Source organism: Cupressus sempervirens, chromosome 8, assembly GCF_028749045.1.
Source record: "Cupressus sempervirens isolate cs-2001-9-10 chromosome 8, ASM2874904v1, whole genome shotgun sequence".
Taxonomy (NCBI): domain Eukaryota; kingdom Viridiplantae; phylum Streptophyta; class Pinopsida; order Cupressales; family Cupressaceae; genus Cupressus; species Cupressus sempervirens.
In genome coordinates, this window is record NC_143125.1 from 486,080,958 (window position 1) to 486,104,985 (window position 24,028).

Genomic DNA, 24,028 nt, shown 5'->3' on the forward strand with positions numbered 1-24,028 from the left:
CTTTGAGATGTTGAGTTTTAGGGTCATCCTAGGAAGCCTACTCTTCTCCATAGAGTGAATGATCTTATGGGTGGAAATGACAGCATCAAGGATTTTCCTTCTAGGAACAAAGTCATTGTGCGAGGGGCTAATGAATTTATCAAGGAGATGCATAATTATGTTCATTAAGACTTTGGAAAAGGTTATATAAAAAATATTTCATAAGTTTATTGGCCTGAAGTTTGTCATAGTTCTTGGCTCTTAGATTTTGGGAACTAGCACAATAAAGGTGTTGTTAAGACTCTTTAAGAGCTTTCTAGTTCTAAAGAAGTCCCTAGTGGCTTTGGTTGAGTCAAGATTGACCAAATCCTAGAAGCATTAAAAAAACACTGGGGGAACCTATCTAGCCTTGAGGATTTGAAAGTCTTAATAGAAAATGGATCCTTCCTTACCTCATCATTGACAGGGAAAAGAAGAACCTTATTATCTTAATTGCACATGACAAAGGGGAGAGAGATGACCAATCTGTCCCTAACAATAGTATCAATAACAATATTAGGATTGGCCATAGTATTTATAAAGAACTAAGAATTCCATCTACCAATAGACTCTAGATCAAACATTTCCACATTATTACTGTCTAAGAGAGACAAGATGGAATTCATCTTCTTGTCATCTTCTCGTGTTTAGAAGTAGGCCTATATAAAAAGGAAGTGTATGTTACCTTCTGAAATCCATTGGATTCTAATCTCTATATCCAATAGACTTCCTCCTTGACAATATTTTCTTTCCATTTCTTCCTCTAGGATTCCTCCTCCAAGTGGACATCAACATAAGTAATGTTATTCACCATTTCTTTCTCTTTAACCTTTGGGGGAGAACCAACCTTGTTTGCATTTACAAGAGTGAGAGCCACAAATGTAGACATCACTTCAAAGACCTCGTTCTTAGCTATCCCCGGATACAAGACTTTCTCCTTCTCTTTAGGAAGGGGCATCTTACATTCTGAGACAACATGTCCAAGCTTTGATAAACATCAATAGTAGAGGGATGCATTTAATAAACAATATCTATAGATTTCTTTCCCCATTTGGAGTTTAGGGTGTCAAAATTAGGAAGGGGGCGATTAACAACCACATTGACTCAGAACTTGACATAAACAAGTTTGGACTTTGACCATATAACCTCATCAATGGAGGCAAAGTGCCCAATCGAGTTCCCAATCCATTTAAATACTCTTTCATTCCATAATTCCAGGGGACACCAGACAATCTTACTGAGATTGAGGCAAGACAATGTAAATCAGTAGAGGGGTCAAAATTAGGCTTCTAGTTAGCAATGGTTAAACTATGTTTCACATAAATCCATGTACCTAACAACACAAAGTTGTATTCTACCTCTACCATAAACTTAAAAAGAAAAAGACCACTGGGAAAAATAGAAATAATGAAACTACCTTTTTTCTAGTAGGAAGTACAACATATCCAAATCATGTTGATCATTGGTGTGAAGGAAAGGAATCTACCAACAAGGCATATCTGGAGTGAAGAAGAAATATTCCCCATCACAGAGTCTGGGAGGAAAATTCTAGGCCCTCCAAATCCTGGGTAACTTTCAGTTATTCCAATCAAGGGGACCTAGTAGAGAGGCCCACCAAAACTTTTTCCCAAGCCCCACCCCTACCATGAGACAAAGATGACACCTAGTTACTTTGACTACTATCCAAATTGGGATGTAGAATACCCAGAAAAGCTAAATCATTTGCAAGTCCACCCTTTGCAACACTGGAAATCAAGGTAGGAAAAATGTCAATGCCCCCAAAAGATTCCTTCAGAACCACCAAGTTGACATAGGTTGCATCCAAAAAATAATTCACTAGGTTGAGTGCCAAAAACAAATCAGGATAGATATCAACCAAGGGCGGAGAGTGATGCAGGAACATCCTAGGCTTTCTTGCAATCCTACATTATTAGTGGTATTTTGGTTAAGTTTTGTGGACTCAGTCACCAAATAGTGGTGCTTGGTCACTGAAGGGTGTAGTTGTGGTTGAGGTGCTCAGTCATTGAAGGGGCTTGGTCACTAAAGGAGCTTGACAGATGTAGATTGTTTGACAGGTGTTGGTTTCTTGACATTCTCTATATGCTCAACATGCACTGGGATCTCAGTAATGCTGGTGTTTTCGTTGATGCTCAGCTTGGTCTTCTTGATGCTCACTTTGGTCTTGGTTCTTGTAGGTTCCAAGTTGTCTATGAGCCAATTTTTGGATATTTAATTTGTGTTGTAAGCCAACTCTAGGTATTTAATATGTGTTGTAGCCAACTTGTGGCTCAACATATATTTAATGTAACAGATTTGATTTAATTTTTGATGAATTGGGTTGACTTGTGGCTTAATTGGGTATAATTAGGAGACCATGATCCATCTTGGAGAAGAGGATACCAACTTTGAAGAGCTAGTAGTCGTGGCTTGAAAACCAAAGATTGCTTGGTGGACTTGAGGGTACAAGTGTGGATTCTTCTTGGTGTTCTTATCCAGTTGTGGATTTGGACTAGTTGGAATTGGGATTATAAGTTGGATCTTGTGGGATCTTGCATTATTGTTATTGTAATTGTTGTTGTATTTGGCCCTAACCTGGAAGGCCTTATAGCCAAGCATATTGCATGTAAACAATTATATCTATGAATAAATTATTGTGATTTGGTATCAGTTATTGTTTTGTTGTTGTGTTTTTGCTGTGTGGTTATTTGTAGGGATTTAGTTGACCTCCAATAGGGGTACCCTTGGATTCTCATTGCATCAGGTGGTATCAAAGTGAAGGTGTTCCTGAGTGTGTAGATAGATCACTAAAGTTGAGGCAATTTGCACCAAGGCTTGGGTGAGGGTTGGAAGACAAGATTGATCTAGTGGGGTTGATTGATCTTCTTGATTTGTGGATTTATTGTTTAGGGTTTTCAAAAATCTTCTCTCATGAACAAGTCTCTTAACTAGCTAGACAACTCTCTTCTGGATTGGTAGACTCCAACTCTATAAACATTGGAATGCCCTCCTTATCCCATCCTTAATTCAATCAGCCAAGCTAGCTTCAAACTGAGAAAACATCTCAAAAAACTTCCTCTCCACCACATTACAAGGATTCATAATCATCCCATAGTCCAATCCTCTTGGATTCATCTTCCAAGATATTCAAAAATCCTCTACAAGAAACCCTTCCAACACTCCTTATGACAACCTTGAATTGTATGCAAGTTAGATCAAAACCTACCATCTCACATGAACAATCAGGAACTAAATCATAAGTTTAGGAACATGGATCTGCAATCCACAACCTCCTTGTGATCATGCCTCAACAAGATCAACCTTCCATCTTTGCATCCATCGATCCATCTGCAATTCCTCCATAATTGCAAGTTAGAACCACGATATACCACCTCACAACCAAGAGATCTAGGACTCCAAATAGAATAATCCACCATGAGATCAATATCAACTCAAATTGAACTCACTCAACCCAAGTCCTGGTACAAATTGCCTCAACTTCGTTGATTGGTCTACACACTTAGGAACACCTTCACTCTGATATCACTTGACACAGTGCAAGGCAAGAGAATCCTCTAATGATATGTCCAAACCCCCAACAAATAACCACATAATGGAAACACAACACCAAGAAAGAAGAATGCAATATATGATACCAAAAAACAACTTATTTACTCATTAAAATAACTATTTACATGGAATATGCCAAGCTATAAGGCCTTCCAAGTTAGAGCCAAATACAATAGCAATTACAAAAAAATAGTTCTGCAAGATCCCTCAAGATCCAACTCAAATCCTATCTAGTCTAGATCCACACTCTAGTAGAAACCTCCAAGGCAGATTTAAAACTTGTGCTCGCAAGCCCACCAAGCAATCTCCTAGTTTTCCAAGCCTCAGCTACTAGCTCTACTCAAAAACTTGCAACTCCACCACAATCCTATGATAAACTACCTCACATTCGACACTTTGTCCACAAAATCTAGAAAAAATCACTCTTTAGCTGCTCTCCAGACTCACTCCTCCAAATGAAAAATAATGCCTAAAGAATCCACAAAACCCCCTACTTATACCCAACTAAGCCACAAGTCAGCCTAGTTCATTACAAACTAAATTAAATCCCTTATATTGAATATGTGTTGAGCCACAAGTCGACCTCCAACACAAATTAAATACCAAGGTCGACTCACATTGGAGACCAAACACAGATAACTCAAAAAAGTTAAAACCAAGACTTGACTGAGTGCCAAAAACCACCATGTCGAGCAACATCAACCTCGAAGCATAACCAAGCTCCTAAATCGACCGAGCCATTCAGTTAACACAAAAACCAAAATAGATGAGCTCCCCAGTATATGTCGTGTCCTTCATAGTAGACTAAGTCCCTTCATTGACTGAGTCTCTTAAATACAAAGGTTGGTTCACATTGGAGACCGAACAAAAACAACTCAAAAAAGTTAAAGCCAAGACCTGACTAAGTGCCAAAAACCACCATGTTGAGTAACATCAACCTTCAAGAATAACCAAGCTCCTAAATAGACTGAGCCATTCAGTTAACATAATAACTGAACCAGATGAGCTCCCTAGTTTATGTCATGTCCTTCTTCATAGACTGAGTCCTTTCATTGACCGAGTAACTTAGGCAACCTTGTAGCTAAGCTACACTGAACTCCTAGTGTATGGAAAGTTCCTACAAGAATTGTTGAGCTTCTTCAACGACCAAGTGCCCCCAAGCCATGCTGAGCTCCTTCGACAATCGAGCACCTTCAGGATTGCCGAGTCCATTCATCCACCAAGTTCTCCAAAAATTGCTAAGAGATGATCGGGTAACCTCTACCAACCACCTCTTCATCAACCAAGTACCAGTCCAAACACCCTCCGAAGAAACTACTAAGCCTCCGCCCATGAACTCCAAAGTAGCCACTAAGAAAACCCAAGATGCTCCTGCATCACACCTATTTAGATGATTATTTTGATGTTGTGAATCTAGATAAGGTTTAATTGGGATTGTTATGTGAATTATGTTTCAAGATGATAATTGATGTGATAAGACCTTATATGATGTTATAGACATGGGATATGAAATGCGATGCATATAGTTCTTTAAAATGGTAGATTGTTTGACTTGAATTGATATATGCAATATTTTTTTTTTATTGATGATATGTATGGCTTCTTGGACTACTGATGTTCAAGTTGAGTATGCAAGAGAGAAACCATAGAAATAAATTGGAGAATCAAGGTTAAACAGTTGTGAATTGGTTAAGACAAGGTTTAATCTAATGAATAAATTTAAACCCCATTGTATTGTATTTTATTTGTAAATATATTTTGGATGAATGTTATTAGATTAAATTTCACTATGTGACTAGACATGCCATTTCTCATATGAAGTGTATTTTGTAGTGTAACTTGATACTTGTAATTGTTATGTGTCAGTGACATGTCCACTTAAGGTTTGGCAAGAGTAACCAAACCTAAGATTTATCTCTACACCTTACCAAGGGTAACCATTTGAGTATCATGTCTTCTGTGAGGTAAAATCAAGTCAAACTTGTAGGTTAACTTCAAGTGAGTTTCTAAAGGGTTAGATGAGATAGTAGGGAGTTGTTTAGGTAAAAAATAGCTAACAATATGGACCTATACTATGGGTTGGGGGATTAAATTTTGACCATTAGGATGTCTAAATCACATTAATGACCCTCCAAAAGGACCATTTTTCAAAAGTGACAAAAATAAGAAGAGGCCAAGTACATTATCTTTCTCCACACTTTTGGTTTACCTCTCATTGATGAGAGGGGACAAAGTTGTAAAGGAAGGACAAGTTATTACGTCCCCATTAATGATAGTGGTTGAGAGTTGGTTTATGAAGCCTTCAAAGGGATTTTGTCAAACTTAGTGGTTGTTCAATCACTCTCTAATTTTAGATACATATTTTTGTTTTGGAGGCACTTTTGGAAGAAAACTAGGAGATCATAATGGAAGCTCAACTCACACTCATCCTTCATTTTCTTAGATTCAAGGTTAGTGCTCTTGCCATAGAGAAAGCAATTTGTTCTTACATTCATGAAAGTAACTTATAATGTTTTATTGTTTTTTATACAATGGGTATTTTGATTTGTATTATTGTCTTGTTTTTTTCATGTATGTTTTTTTTTGGTGTTTAAGGCATCAATCACCCTTGGGAGGGAAGTAGTGGCCTTATGGGTAAAGAGGATCATCCCTTGAGTGTAGAGTCTCTTCCCTTGGAGAGAAGAGCGAAAAATCATGGAGTTGTTAGGATTAACCATAGACAGAAATAACAATTACATGAAAATATAACCAATAAAAATAATAATAAATCACACAGAAGACAACACAAGAAACAAATATTTAACGTGGTTCAATCAATCCCTGGGTTACATCCACCAACAACAAGTCCAATATTATTATTATCAAATGATTACAATATGCAATCCCTTACAAATCAATACTATTGCAAGAAGCTACTATATCATCATACATTATGATATCACTAACCCTAAGGTATTTTATACAATATTTTTCTGCTTACAAAAGTAGGGCTAGAATAAGTCATCCAATAGAAAAATAGTAGTTGATGCCTTTTACAATAATAAGGTCATTTATTTCTTTGGGGTTGCTGCCCTCGAAAACCCCTATGGGGGCATTGCTCCTTGACCCCACCCTATACTGTGACAAGGAGCACACCTAGGGATCTGCCCTAGGACCCAGCAAGGGGCATTTCCCCTTGACCCCATCTTGGGGGTACTATCCCTGAACCTTTGTAGAAATAATCTAAGGGGAAATCATGCCAATGAAACCTTTGAGTCTGATTAGGCTCCACATCACAATAGGAGTTTGGGCTAATGTGCCAAATCTTATTTTTTACACTTGGGGGTGATAATGGGAGAATTTGGGAGAAAAATGATATGTACATTGAGTCCTTGTGAAGACATGTTATTATTTATGTGGATATTTAAGCCTTGTGAATTCATGATACTTGGTTATTTTGAATGGATTGTCCTCTTGGGTTTGGCACTTCTTCAGCCTCTTTAATGGGTTCTTAGGTGACTGATTTGTGCAAGCCACCAAAAAGAAAATGGGTGTTAAATGTTGTGTTGTTGTATATATCGCTTTATTGTTAAGGTTTAATGTGTGTATCCCATTTATTCTTAATTATCCTTGCTCGAGGGAACTCTCTCTGAAAACTAGGCTAGAAGGTGAGCTCTCCATGGTTTCCCTCGAAAAGTTTGTAGGTTTTGAAGCTTGGATGCAAGCTAATGAAAAATAAGACAGCTCAATAAGTGTCCATAAAATGTTGTGGTCTTTTGTAAGAATCAATATTCCTTGTAAAAGTTACTTTTATAAAGTTTAAGGGAAAATAATCCCTTGTGTGTAAATGTATTTCTTGGAAGAGAGTCTGCCCAAACCCTTGTTCATGTGAACCTTCTTGTAAATTTATAAATTCCTTGTTGTGATATGTTTATTATGGAAGGTTGTGCATTGGTTATGAAATAAAAGAAAAGGGAAAGAAAGAAGTTTATTTTGTGCAAATTTTGTTACGAAATATCTAAAGAAAAACATGTAGAAGAAAATGATCTCTCTTGGTGTTTTAAGGATTTCATTATATTGTATTCCCTTATTCCATTGTATGAATACTTTATTATGAATGTGGTAGGAGAATGAGAAAAGGGTTCGTTACATATTATATTTTATAATATTAGTAGGAGAGAAGGTTCTAGTTTTATTTGTACTTTGATGTAGTATTAGTTAAGAAACTAGGTTGAAACATACACTGATTGAGAATATTCACTCTTTAACTTGTTCCAATAATTAGGGTTTTATTATGAAAATTGATATTGCGAAAGCTTATGCCAGAGTAGAATGGGCTTTTCTTGAAAAGATTTTATTGGCCTTTGGCTTTAGTAATAGTATAGTGAGGGTAATTCTATAGTTGATTTCTACAACCTCGATTGTTGTTTTGGTGAGTGGATGCTCCTCTGAATTCTTTAGCCCTTCTAGGGGATTGAGACAGGGAGATCCTTTATCCCCTATTCTCTTCACTATTATGGCCCATTGTTTGGGGAAGTATATTGGGAAATTGGTTTTGCGAGGAGAAATTAAAGGTTTGCAGCCTTCTTCTCAGCCTCTTATCTGCTCCCATGGACAATTTGTTGATGACACTATTTTCATGTGGGAAGCTGAATTCGGGGAAGCCAAAGATCTTTAAAAAGCCCACAACCTCTACTCTTCTACTCCAAGTCAGTTGATTAATTGGAATAAGAGCTCTTTGTTTTTTGTTAAGATCCCAGTTTTAAGACAAAACAAAATTGCTAAAATTCTTGGGTGCTCAATAGGTTCTCTTCCTTGTATTTATTTGGGTCTCCCTTTGGGGCCTAAAGCTCCAAATTTCTTTTGGGATGATCTCATTAAGAAGTTTAATAAGAAACATGTGGGCTGGAAGGGTAACCTTTTGAGCCAAGTTGGAAAAATCACTCTCCTTAAAGCTTGCCTCCAAAGCATCCCTACTTATGCTTTGAGTCTCTTCATAATTCCAAAAAAAATTGTAGATATTATTGACAAAATTCAAAGGAATTTTCTCTAGTCTAGCACTAAGGAAAGGAAGAGAATGGCTCTAATAGATTGGGATCAAATTTGTAAGCCTATTAGGGATGGTGGTATAGGAATTAGGTCAGTGTGAAGTATGAATAAAGCTTTTCTTGCTAAGTAGGGATGGAGAGTGTATCATGATGATAAGGAGTGGAGCACTGTATGGAAACATAAATACCTTTTTAATGCTCCTTCATTATTTGACTTTCTTTCATATCCTAATGTTCTCTCTCTTTATGCCATCTGGGGGGTTATGCAGGGAGCTAAGAACATATTAAGTAAAGGATGCTCTTGGAAAGTTGGAAATGGGCAGAAGGTCAGATTTTGGGAAGATGCTTGGATCTTGGATCATCCTCTGATTGAGGATTTTGAGGATAGGATCCATATTGATAAATGTAAGCAATTGTATGGCACTCTTGTGGGACATTACTAGTTTAACAATAGTTGGGTTAGCCTTGTTGATATTAACTAGGATTTTCATAATATCTAGATTATGTTGAATGCCTTTTGTTTGTATCCCCATAAGGAAGATAAAATGATATGGAGTGTTGATGCAAGTGGCTGTTTCAAAGTTCCATATGTGTTCAAATCTGAGGAGAAAGGTGCTCGCCCCTTATGGACTAGAGCATGGATAAAAGGTCTTACTCCAAAAATAAATATCTTTTATTGGATATTGCTTCAGAATAAAATTCTAACTTAGGACAATCTGCAAAAGAGAGACATCAATGTGGTTAATTAGTGCAACCTATGTAAAGAAGGTTATGAAGATAGAGATCACTTGTTCTTAAATTGTACTTATAGTCAAAAAGTATGGAGTACTATCCTCAACTTCTAGAATATTGCTTGGGTCCATCATAACAACATTGAACACTATTTTCAAAGCTAGAATTGCCTATCTAAGGATAGTAATGTTGGTTTCCTATGGAAAATTACTCTTCCCCATCTTTGGTGGGGAATCTAGAAAGAAAGAAAAAACATAATCTTTAGAAACAAAGAAATGCCTGAGTGGGTGCTTGGGCAAAATATAGTCAAAGCTATAAAGGAAAACTTCAATTCCCAGAGAAAGTGCAATGAAGATTTCCAAATTGACAATCCAATGCAGAATATAGGTTCTAAAATGAAGAAAGAAGATCAAAGACTGAATATTAAATGGAAGGTTCTACCGATGGGATGGATCAAAGGGAATTTTGATGGTGTTGCTAAAGGAAATCTTGGCAAAGCGGGTTGCAGAGGGGTTTTGAGGGATCATACTTGTAATATTATAGATGTTATTGCCATCCCTATTGGTATCTCAACTATTCCTAAAGCTGAGGCTACTGTAGCTCTTTATACGATGAGACTGGTAGTGGAAATTGGTTACTAGTACCTCTAGATGGAAGGAGACTCCTTGAATATCATAAATATGCTTAATGGTAAAAGCTCAATTACATGGTCTATTGAAGCTAGTGTAATGGAAATTTAAGCCTTAATGGATAAATTTGACAAAGTCATTTTCTCTCACTCCTACCATGAAGGAAATGCTATGGTTGACTAGATTGCAAACTAGGCTGTCCAACGAGAAAGTAAGCTAAGGTGGCATGATGACCTAAGCATGAGCATGGATTTGAAAGCACTTATTAATTATGACATAACTCATGCGACAGAAGGTAAGATTTTCTAAGATTGGCAATTTAATGATAAATGGAGGTGGGATTATGGAGGACAATGTTATATTCCCTAGGAAGTACCTAAAAGTGATTATTACCTGTGCTTGGCACATAAGTGTTTTAATGAGCTCCTTGGTTCTGTTTATGAGCACCTTGGCTTTTCTCAAATCTTTATGTCTCCTAGTCTGCTCTACTTTGGCATTTCATAGAGAAAATTTTTTTTTGGATATGGGCGGGGAACCAAGAAAACATGAACCAAAGAACTATAAAGCGTGGAAGGCCAAAGCCCCTATTTGGTAGATTCTGGAGAAGGGTAATGTTACTACTTACTTGGAGTGCCTTCATGGCTACAAACCACATATCACGAAATACTTCTTTAAAAATTAGTTCGAAGATAGGGTTTCCATGCATGGTGTTACAGTTCACTTGACTGAAGATTTCATCACCAAAGTCACGAGGCTTCCTAAGGAGGGCATAAAGTTTAGCAAGGAAACCAATATTTCTAATGTTGCATTCAAGAAATTTCCATTTAGACAGAAGAGGAGAAGAAAAATGGAGACTTTATGAGGTAAGTCAAATAAAAGTTATTTGGCAGAATGTCCTCTCTTGCATCCATGAGTACTTCATTTTAGATGATAGGGTAAAAAGAGTTCATCTATTTTATTTTGTTTTCCTGAATCATTTTTGGTACAAGGATAGGATCTCTTTTCCATTTTATCTAAGGTTCTCCTTACTTCAAAGCCTTCAAGCCCATAGGAAAAAAGAATCTCGTCTGGTTTTAAATGAAGGGCTAATCCTTTTAATTGAAAATTACTCTAAGAGTAAGGCCATTATATTTTCCCTGCCCTCTAAGAAAAAGAGAGGTTTTGTTAGTGAGACCCATTTAAGTAAGAGTAAGGGAGATGAAGGGGTAAGTGTGAAAAAGAAGAGTCTGAAGCAGGATACACCTCAGAAAAATGTTGAGGAATTATTGAGTCTAAAAATTCAGACAAAAATGATGAAATGAATATGGAGAATGAGGAGAATATAGATATGGGGGATTTAAGTTCAAACCTAGATGGTTACTCTGGTAGCAAAGGTGATCCTGGAAAGGATGAGGCTAAAGAAAGTTATGAGAAAAATATAGGGTTGGAAAATATTGGAGAAGAGGATAAAAACTAGAGTGAGTAACCCCAGAAAGCTAGGGAGGAAAATTTGGAGGAAGATACAGGGAAGGAGAAGGATGAACCAACTAGTAAGGGTGCTACACTTTCTTTCCTTCACACTACTAAGCTCAAGGCAGAATCCTATCTCCAAGGTGATTCTTGGATGTACAATGAGTTAATGAATCTGAAAAAAAGAATGGGAAAGATGCAGTAGGACCAAGAAACTAACCAGGCTAAGATCATCCAGTTGGAAGTTTAGGTTGAAAATATCTTAGAGAAATTAAAGGAATATGAACATGAGCTCCATCTTTTGATTAGAGAGAGTGGTAACAAGATGGAACATGTCACTTCAAGCCTTTGTGCGACTGCTTCCTGCTTGGGTAAGAAAAATAATGAGGAAATCATGTCTCTTGGTGGGCCAAGCAAAAGAACAAGATTGAGTTCAAGGAAGAAGGCAGCTGAGGCAACTAGGGGATCTAGGTTATCTACTTATGACATTATCCAAAACACTCTAGAGGTGGGCAAGGAGGTGGTGAAAATGATCAAGGAGTTGCAATAGTTGCTGGTGGTAGTTCTGGTAACTGGTCTCTAGTTTGGGTTTCTTAGTTGGCTTTTCTTCCTTTTATTTAAACTCTAGGTCCCAGGTCCTTGTAAAACTTGGTTTCATTTTTTGGTCCTTTTTTTGTGGTTTCAGGTCCTTGTAAAACCTAGTTTTGCTACTTTCATACTAAAGGTTTCAGGTCCTTGTAAAACTTGGTTGTTCTTATTTGAACATCTTTTGTTTTTCTGTTAAGGGTTTCAAGTCACTTCAAAACCTATTTTTACCTTAATCTAAAACATACACTGATTGACACAAATCATTGCATCAAACCAAAAATATTGACACATGACCTTTTTGAACCATATCCTATTTCAAACATCCAAAACTTGATCTTGGATTTGAACATGTAACATAATCAATCTATGAAATCAAATCTTCTCAAAAGCCTTATTTTGGATTAAAAATTTGAATAAAGATCAAAACATATTAAAGAAAAATATGTTAATTAATTTTTGGAATCATGTCTCTTTAAAAAATAATGATTGTCTTGGACTAGAGGAGCGATGATGCACATGTGATATTTTTCTTGATTTATGCATGTCTATTTATAAGATTGATTCATAGAAGTATGCAAACTTGTCTAACAACATGTTCATCAAAGGATCATTGAAGACAATTTTTTGTGGAAGGGATCAAAACTCTTTTTATTTATGCAAAGGGATACCTTGGACATTTATATCTCTCATATCTCAATGCCAAATCTACTTGTAACATTGAATAAAACAAAAGCAACATTCAAACCACCATGGTTGAAAGTCTAACCACTAACGGTTAATGTACCAATTAAGGGTTGTTCTAATTTCATGAGCCAAAATATGAAGGAAAGAGGTATTCAAATTATCATGGTTCAAAATATAACTAGTGATGATTATACCAATTTTATGTTCGAAAAACCTCAATGATGAAAATAAATGCACTCTTGAAATAAATGACAATTTAGTTGCATTTTGCATTCATATAGACTAATTTGGCATGTTAGAAATTGTGGGATTTGCCTTAGTAAAGGGGTGAAACTTAATCATGGTTACATCATCAAAACTCTTTTTGAGATGGAATATACCATACTTTCAAAAAAACAAACATACAATAAATATTATTTCTATTTAGGTGCATTTCATTTCATTATTCATTATATCAATTGCAATTCATTAACATCATAACATTATAGCATCATTACATCAGTACATGTACATACAAAATTTCATAAGCATTAATCATCCATATCCATACATAAGCATCTATGTCAATTAAGTGCATCCATACATCCTATGTCAAAAAAGTTAAAAACATGCATATACACAATCATGTAGAACTGCATCCATCTATAACAAACATATCTATCTATCTATCTATCTATCTATCTATCTATCTATATATATATATATATATATATATATATATATATATATAAATCACAAAGTCTAAATTATCATGACATCAAAAGGAGATAAATTCAAAAGTACAAGGAGGAGAGTTTTCAAATCTATCAAAATTCATCAAAGTACATCATCAAATGTCCATCAATATATAATCAAAGTCCTAATAATTGTCATCAAATTTCTGATAAATCAAATGATTAATGTTTCATCAATGAGATTATCAGTATACAACTAATTAAATACAGGCAACCTAACTCCATTAATCAACCATGCCTATATTTGACCCTATACTAGTGGATGACCTTTCTCTTGTACTAGACCCTAGTTTTGCATAATGAGAACATATAATTAACCTTATATTATTCAAACATCTAACTAAGCCTATAAAGTCTAATATTAATCAGGAAAATCGTCCAATCAACCATCAAAATCAATCAATCAATTTATCCTATCATCTATTTGCTCACCTTGAGCACATTAGCTTTTGCCTCTCTTGATTTTGAGAGTAAAGCATCAACATATCAACCTATCGTATCAAATTTATATTAATACAATATCAACGAAGTGAATTTGACTAACATCAAATGATATTGAAATAATGCCAACCTATTTGGAGCATCATTATCATCTTATCAATCAATTTTTTTCATCAAATTTATCTTAACTTGGGTAGTTATTTTTCAAATAAAAGTTTATCAAGAAAAAAATCAAAATCAAAGTTTCAATTCATTTTTTGAGGTGAAATACATACTACCATCATAATGAAAATTTATCATCATATGCAAAATCATGAAATGAACTCAACCAAGGTTTGTTCAAACTAAGGGCATCAGACATAAAAAAATATGAACTTATTATTGGGGTATCTTAGTCAATTTTATCTTTTCAATTTAGAAATCATATCATGGTTTAGTTATCAAAATTAATTGTTAAGGAATAAATTAATCACTGAGTTTGAATAAAGTGTTACTTAATTCAACATCAAACATTATTTAAACTAATACACTTCACACATTGATTCAAATAGGGCATCCTTATACACCCTAAATTAGTTAACCAAATTCAAAATAGTCAAATCAAGATAGAGCTATAAATTAAATATTAAATTATCTAATTAATTATATATAGTCGATTTGGATCAATTATGGTTTAAAGATAAAGAAACTATGTAATTGATTTAATAAATTAGTTATATAGTTCATAAGTTAAATAAATTCAACCTATTCAAATCCTACACATGGTTGATTAAATTAATAGTTGGAACTAATAAATCATATTTACCCTTAGCAACCACAAAATGACAAAATTAAATCAACCAATGGGAAGAAAGGAATGAGCTCACATGGATCAAGGATAATTCAATTCTCCACCACTCATCTTGAAGTTGTATCTCAATTACCTTTTTTGTCTGTGTCCCAACATTTGAAACTACTAACTTAACCCTCATCTAATCATGGTTATCTTTACTCTACCCCCTATCCTTGGGAAAATCTATAAATATTAAGCATTATGAGAGAAAATCATCCACTTGCATATTGTATCCATACTATAGGCATTTGAATTCATATTTTGGGGAGAATTTAACATTGTCTTAGTATTGTTTTCAGTTCAATTCAACATAATTTTCATATCATGTAGCTTAATCTTCATCTCATTCTAGGAATTGTCACCTAGGAATGCTTGTAAATTTGAGAGTATCCTTAATCTTCTTAGTTAGAGAGATTTGAGACACTTTGGAGAGTTCAATTTGAGATGTTTATCATGTTTTATCTCTAAAGCTTGTAAAATTGAGTAATTCAAGTTAATGTTTTATGGATATAGTTTTTCTAGTATAAAGTTACTACTTATTTGATGAAGATAATAATAATCTTGAAACACCTTATGAACCATATGAGTATAGCCCACTTAAGGAGGTACTGCAACTAACTATTGATAGTTTTTAGTATCCTTGAGACATTAGAGGTCTTCATTTTCTTATAATAGTTGTCATACTAAAAGCATTTGTAGAAATTAGATTGAGAAATCTTATGTTTGACTTTGGACTAAATGACTTAATACATTTCTTGGTCAAAATTGAGAAAGAATACAATAAAGATGTTATTGTAGCCATGGAGGACATTATGGTTATAAAAATTACTGAGGGTGATAATCATTTCCAGCCTCTTATCCATATTTTGTTAATCATCTCAAGGAAAAAATAAAAAAGTCTCTAAACCTTCTTATGAATTGGCTAACAAGGTAATTGAATAATGTGAGAAGAAAATTGAAAAGTTTGAAAAATATTTGGCTAAAGAAAAATTTTGTTTCATTGTGGTTAAAGGTTATAAGGTTTTCCAAACAAGGTAAGAATCGAATAAGGAAAGAGTATATTATTTTTACATCTTAGGATGCTTCAAACCCTTATCATCATGGTGGACTCAATCAAGAGGGAGATCTATAACAACCAAATGGTGATATGAATAGAGGTACATGTATAAATGGAGCCTTGATTCATGAGGAGCAAGATGAAACAAATGTACTTGATGCCATGCGTGCTAAAAATAAACAAGATGATGAGTTTCAACCAAGGATGATACTATGAAATAATCAATTGCTATATGTGAGAGACATACTAAACTATAACTGGTGATTTGTAAATTAGCATTGATAAAATTAGTGAAGAGGACTTTGAGGACATTGAGTACACAACACAAATACATGAGGAAACTCCTACACATGAAGGAAAATAAAAATAAGGCATTAAGGACACTCAATAATTGACAATCAAACATGAGGCCCATTATTTTAGAAAGATGATTGACTAGATGAAGAATAAGGATAATACTGATCTCAAGTTGATTGATAACTCACTCATTGAGATGAGTGTTGATTTGACATGATAATCCACTCTTAGAGTTGGATGGGGAAGTTCATTATGACCCAATTAGTGATGAGAATGTAAGGTATGTGCACCAAGTTGTGGTGCCAAAAACATGACACCATTTTTTTTTAAGTTTTCCAAAGTGCATACATGCTATATTGCATGGCTTGTAGAGCCCAAGCCAAAGTGCGTGCATGCTATAGCACGTATGTGCTTTTGAAAATTAAAAAAAATTATATATGAGCTACAAACCTGCAACCCATTTTATTATTTTTGGGTTTTTCATTTTTCTCCTCAACAACACACATGCGGATTGGAAACATTGAAGAATTTTGTCACTTGCCTCCTCAAAATGCCTCCTCGTCATCAAAGATCAAGATCAAGACCATGTAGTATGTTTTATACTCTTGTTTTTGCATTGTTTTATATGTTTTTGCATTATTTTGTAAGTTTTTACATTGTTTTGTAGTTTTTTAGTTTTTATTTAAATTTTTTCATTTATTTAGATTGCAATTGTTTTCTTATTAAGAAATGTGAATAATGAACCACCAAATTCCCAGCTGGATCAAAAAAATCAAAATAAAAACCCACCACAAGATCCAAATCAAAACCCTCCACAAGAAAAGCAAAAATTTTTGCAACCTACATTGATTGGAAGACCTCCTCCTTGCACCTAAGACAAAATAATGAATGAAATAGAAAGAGGGAAAAGTGAATTAGAAGCACTCATTGGTAGGTTGAAAGTTTGTGGACAAACCAATCCAATGAGAGCACAATTGGCTTCCCCCCTTGAGTCCATTATGACCCATGTAGCTTCTATTAGTGGTCAGTTGGATATTTGGCGTGTTAAGAGTGATGAACAAAGAAGATATTATGCAAAAAAATTATCATATCAAGATGTAAAAAAAAAGAAATAGAAAAAGGTAGCATTGGTGCATTGTTTAAAAAGTCTGGAGAACAAGATACTATTAAACATACAACTAAAAGGTTCCCCATCCATTGGTGCATACATGATGGTATTATAAATAACTTTTGAGATAGATGGTGGATGGTCTTTGATGCTCCTCCTTGTAACAATCATGAGGTTCCAATGTATTTTTTAAAGAAATTGTATTGTGAATTTGTCCTTGGAGAGATCCCCAATTATTTTCATATATTAGAATCTCATGGTAGAGGTGAGGGGGTCATCATTTGAGAGGTCAGGGGCATGTCGTGACCCTAATGTAGTTAGGGAACCTATTATCAAGCCATAGGGTGAGCATGTGATTATTCTTTTAGTTGTGAAGGAACATGTAGAGACCAACACTCTAGGGACTATCAATGCTTTGACGCAAACCCTCATTCATTGCACTAGTTAATTAGTTGAGGAGGAGTCTTCTGTGGGTCACGGTGACATGTGCACATCATGTGAATCCTTATGCACATTTGGTAGTCATGCTAGAGATAGTATGGATGATGGGCTAGTCATTGATGAGTTCCTGAATGACACATCTGGCATTGAGACATAGGTAAATTACAATTATTATAAACTAATTTGATCACATTTCATATGTATAGTGAATGACTAATTAATTAACATGTATTGACATTGTTCAAAATTCAAAGTAAGAGTGTTGCTGGCCCTAGTATAGATTTTTCAGCCTCATTTTTTGTCTCGTCAACGAGTTGAGAGGTATGTATCAATTCAATCATTTAAATTAATACATATATTTATTAAGTAATCATATGAAAGATTGAAAAAAAAAAATTACACGTGCATCAGTTTTCTACTAGACCATCGACATTCACAAGGGACTCTAAGCCTAGGCATGATACGAGTTTCATAGAGGTACATTTGTTTCATTTTAATTTAATTCATTTGATTATATTTGTTTCATGTTTCATGTTACACGTAAATTGTACCATATGACATGTAGCTGTTGACGTCTGAGACTCCTCTTCATCTTCACCAGCCCATTAATCATGGAGTTGTCATAGCAATAGCTAATTTAGAGCCATTGACCAAGATATGAAAGAATTTTCTTGATTTTAGTTGTTTTTTCTAATAGTTAGTATCAAAATTTCTAATGTTATTTATAAGTGATTATATTGATTGAATTTTTGTAGGGCCTTATTACACCCGATCATCCACGAGCCTTTGAGGTGGACATATAGAGTGGCTATTTGATGGTGGTAAGAAAATAATTAATTTCGTGTGTACATATATTTGATTTCAATGTATAATAATTATTGATTCATATCTACTTTGTTTGTATCAGCTTGAGTTAGAGAAGAGCCTAAATGAGAGGATGAGCAGGCGTGTGAGGAAGACCACATTATCCCCATTATCTCCCTCAACACAATGATCGAAGACCTCTAGGGATTTTTTTCCTTCCCCTCATGGGAAGGAGAAGATATAGTTGATAGACACACATGTATAGGCATTAGTGGACATATATGTTGGATTTTATGTCAGTGGACATATTCAATATACATTTGATGTATATATGACATTTTATATTTGATGTATGACATATATTTGATGCATGGAATTATTAGACTTATGACATTATTGGTTAATATATGATATGTTTGTTCATGTATGACATTATTGGTTATCATAATATATTATATGTTTGTTAATGTATGACATTATTGCTTATCATAATATATTATATCTTTGTTCATGTATGACATTATTGGTTATCATTATATATATCTTGTTTTTCTTGTTTAAGTTTTAGGTACATTTCATGTATTTCATTTTAATGTAAATTACATCCAATATGATGTAGAGTGCTCACACCAAAAGCTAGTGGATTCCCAGCAAGAACACTTTTAAGGAAAACTACCTTTCCCACCTTCCTAAGTGTCTTCAAAGACTCTTTCCAACTTGACTTCTACCCAAATTCACAAAACTACTTGTTCACTTTCCCTATTCAAGACCTGGCAAGCAATAAGGGAAAAATGGGCAAATTTGAGAAATGGATCATAATCAACTTCTTGCTTCAAACTAACATCTTAGACACTTCAAAGAAAACCTAATAACTATCTCACACACTATAATCTGTCATCTATTCCATCCTTCCAAGAGATTCTTCAACATCCTATGAGTGAAAACAATCTTCCAACATCCTATGACTGTATTTTCTTTGCAATAACATGTAATTTGTTGATTTTTGGACACTCTTCACAAAGGGAAGTGATTATGTTTCAAACCCATGAAATGGCTATTAAGAAAACCAAGAAGATCCTTAACATCTTTCACTAACTTCATTCAGTGATAACATGTAGCTAAAGTGGTGTTTCATTTTGACAAAGTACGAGTTTTCTATTCCAAACAGGAAGTAATGATATTTGACAATAATTCAATGATCCTATATACAAGTTTAACATCAACAGTGATTCCTTGACATATAAAAAAACTTAATAGTCACCAACACCTTGCCTCCTCTAAATTCATAGAGGGTATTTTCATCATTTGAGATCCATTCCAATAAATTACCATTTGGTTTGATTGGTTACAAGGTTAATTTCAAGGTTTTTCAAAAAATTGCTAGAATTGCCAAAATGTTGTCAGCAACTTTTATTGCAAAATGCAATTTTTGCACTAACTCTTCCTAGAAATTAACCAAATGGTTTTTGGTAACACATAGGACCTATATAAGGTGTAATAAATCTCAAAAAACTTATTGAGTCAACTTATTAACAAAAATAATTAAAAAAAGAAAAATTGTTAGGACTAAGGCAACTTGGGTTTATAGGTGACCTCAAGTTCCTTAACCTTACAAAAAAGGATTACCTTATTACCATAAAAACATAACATGTTCAAAATGAGGTGTATGATCACTCATTTAACTTCTATCACGAGTCTCCATTATTGGATGAGATGACATATCTAGTTGCCACAGTCAAAGATCACTACCCTATGACATTTAGTGACTCTTAGGGACGATTTGGTTTGGCATGCCCAAGAATGTTTGAGTGCTCAATAAGATGGGAGAAGCTTAGGGCTAGGGTTTACCTGGCCATCTAGAGCTAACAAAATAGATAGTTTGATCTCATGATAAATGGTGAGGGAGATTTGGCAGTTGGAAACTTTGTACAAGCCAACATTACAAGTTTTAGCATCACCCGAGATGGGGTTACAAAATCAAAATGGAATAAGATCTCCACAAAGAAAGAGATGTTATTGTAGGTCTCTAAAACATGTTCCTATAACACCTAGAATCACATCTATACTTCATACAAGCTCCAAGATATGCCTCATCAAAGATTTTTACCTTATGGCATTCAGTGACTCTTAGGGATGATTTGGTTCAGCATAGCCGAGAATGTTTGAGCACTCAACAGGATGGGAGGAGCTTGGGGCTAGTGTTTACCTAACCACCCAAAGCTAACAAAATAGACAGTTTGATCCCAAAATGAAAGGTGGGAGAAATTTGGTAGTTGGCAACTTTGTACTGGTCAACACTACAAGTTTTAGCATCACCCGAGATGGCATCGCAAAATTAAAATGAAATAAGATCTCTAAAAAGTGAGAGAGGTTATTGTAGGTCTCTGCAACATGGTACTATAGCACCCAGAATCACATCCATACCTCACATGAGCTCCAAGATATGCCTTGTCAAAGATCACTATCCTATGGCATTTAGTGACTCTTAGGGAAATTTTAGTTCAGCATTTTTGAGAACATTTGAGCACTCAATAGGATGGGATGATCTTGGAACTAGGGTTTACCTAGCTACTCAAAGCTAACAGAATAGATAGTTTGATCCCATGATAAATGGTGAGGGAGATTCAATAGTTGGCAACTTTGTACTGGCCAACACTATAAGTTTCAACATCACCTAAGATGGCATCGCAAAATCAAAATGAAATAAGATCTCCAAAAAGTGACAGAGGTTATTGTAGGTCTCTACAACAAAATTCTGTAAAACCTAGAATCATATCCATACCTCACATGAGCTCCAAGATATGCCATGTCAAAGATCATTGCAATATGGCATTTAGTGACTCTTAGGGGCATTTCGGTTCAGCGTACCCAAGAACATTTGAGCACTCAACAAGATGGAACAAGCTTGAGGTTAAGGTTTACTTGACCACCCAGAGCTAACAAAATAGATAGTTTGATCCCACGACAAATGGTGAGGGAGATTCGGTAGTTGGCGACTTTGTACTGACCAAGACCACAAGTTTCAGCATCACCTGAGATGGCATCACAAAATCAAAATAAAATAAAATTTCAAAAAAGTGAGAGAGGTTATTGTAGGTATCTATAATATAGTCCTATAGCATCTAGAATCACATCCATACCTCACATGAGCTTCGAGATATGTCCCATCAAATATTTCTGCCCTATGGCATTTAGTGACTCTTAGGGACATTTCGGTTCGGCCTACCTGAGAATGTTTGGTTGCTCAAAGGGATGGGAAGAGCTTGGGTTTAGGGTTTACTTGGAAACCTAGAGGTAATAGAATAGATAGTTTGATCCCACGATGAATGGTGAGGAAGATTTGACAGTTAGCAACATTGTACTAGCCAACACTACAAGTTTCAACATCACTTGAGATGGGGTCACAAAATCAAAATAGAATAAGATCTCAAAAAATAAAGAGAGGTTATTGTAGGTCTCTACAACATAGTCCTATAGCACCTAGAATCACATCTATACCTCACATGAGCTTTGGGATATGCCCCTCAAAGATAATTGCCCTATGGCATTTAGTGACTCGTAGGGATGATTTAGTTCAGCATGCCCGAGAATGTTTGAGCACTCAACAGGATGGGATAAGCTTGGGGCTAGTGTTTACCCAACCACTTGAAGCTAACAAAATAGATAGTTTGACCCATGATGAAACGTGAGAGAGATTTGATAGTTGACAACTTTGTACTTGCCAACACTACAAGTTTTAGCATCACCCAAGATGTCATCACAAAATAAAAATAAAATAAGATCTCCAAAAATAGAGAGAGAGGTTATTGTAGATTTTTGCAACATGGTCATAGAGCACCTTGAATCAAATCCATACCTCACACGAGCTCTGAGATATGCCCCTTCAAAAATCGCTGCTATATGACATTTAGTCTCTTAAGGACATTTTAGTTCAGCATGCTCGAGAATGTTCAAGTGCTCAATAGGATGGGATGAGCTTGGGGTTAAGGTCTACCTAGCCACCTAGAGCTAATGGAATAGACAATTTGATCCAATGATGAACAGTGAGGGAGATTCGGCAGTTGGCAACTTTTTACTAGCTAACACTACAAGTTTCAACATCACCCAAGATGGCATCACAAAATCAATATGGAATAAGATCTCTAAAAAGTGAGAGAGTTTATTTTAGGTCTTCATAACATAGTCTTATAGCATCCAAAATTGCATCCATACCTTGCACAAGCTCTAAGATATGCCTTGTCAAAGATTGTTTCCCTATGGCATTTAGTGACTCTTAGGGATGTTTCGGTTCAGCATACCCGAGAATGTTTGAGTGCTCAATAGGATGGGACAAGCTTAGGGCTAGGGTTGACCTAGCCACTTAGAGCTAACAGAATAGATAGTTTGATCCCATGATGAATGGTGTGGGAGATTTGGTAGTTGGAAATTTTGTATTGACCAGCACTATAAGTTTCAACATTACCCAAGATGGCGTCGTAAAATCAAAATGGAATAAGATCTCCAAAAAGAAAGAGAGGTTATTGTGGGTCTCTGCAAAATGGTCCTATAACACCTAGAGTCACATCCAAACCTCACACGAGCTCTGAGATGTGCCCCATCAAAGATCACTGCCCTAAGGCATTTAATCTTAGGGACATTTTAGTTCGACATGCTCTAGAATGTTTGAAAACTCAACATGATAGGATGAGCTTGGGGCTAGGGTTTACCTAGCCACTCAAAGCTAATGAAATAGATAGTTTGATCCCATGATGAACAGTGAGGGAGATTCAGTAGTTGGCAACTTTGTACTAGCCAACACTACAAGTTTCAGCATCACCCAAGATGGGGTCACAAAATCAAAATAGAATAAAATATCTAAAAAGTGAGAGGGGTTATTGTAGGTCTCCACAACATAGTCCTATAGCACCTAGAATTGCATCTATACCTTGCAAAAGCTCCAAGATATGCCCCATCAAAGATCACTTCCCTATGGCACTTAGTGACTCTTAGGGATGATTCAATTCAATGTGCCAAAGAATGTTCAAGTGTTCAACAAGATAGGATGAGCTTGGGGCTAGGGTTTACCTAGCCACCCGAAGCTAACATAATAGATAATTTGATCCCACAATAAATGGTGAGGGAGATTCGGCAATTGGAAACTTTGTATTGGCCAACACTACAAGTTTTAGCATCACTTGAGATGGGGTCACAAAATCAAAATGGAATAAGATCTTAAAAAAGAAAGGGAATTTATTGTACGTCCCTGCAACATGGTCCTATAGCACTAGAAATTGCATCCATAACTCACACAAGCTCTGAGATATGCCCCGTCAAAGATCGCTACCCTATGTCACTTAGTGATTCTTATGGATGATTCGATTTGGCATGCCAAAGAACATTCTAGTGATCAATGAGATAGGATGAGCTTGGGGCTAGGGTTTACCTAGCTACCTAGAGCTAATGGAATAGACAATTTAGTTCCATGACAAATGGTGAGGGAGATTCGGTAGTTGGCAACTTTGTATTGGACAACACTACAAGTTTTAGCATCACCCGAGATGGAGTCGCAAAATCAAAATGGAATAAGATCTCCAAAAAGTGAGAGAGGTTATTGTAGGTCTCCACAACACTATCTAGTAAC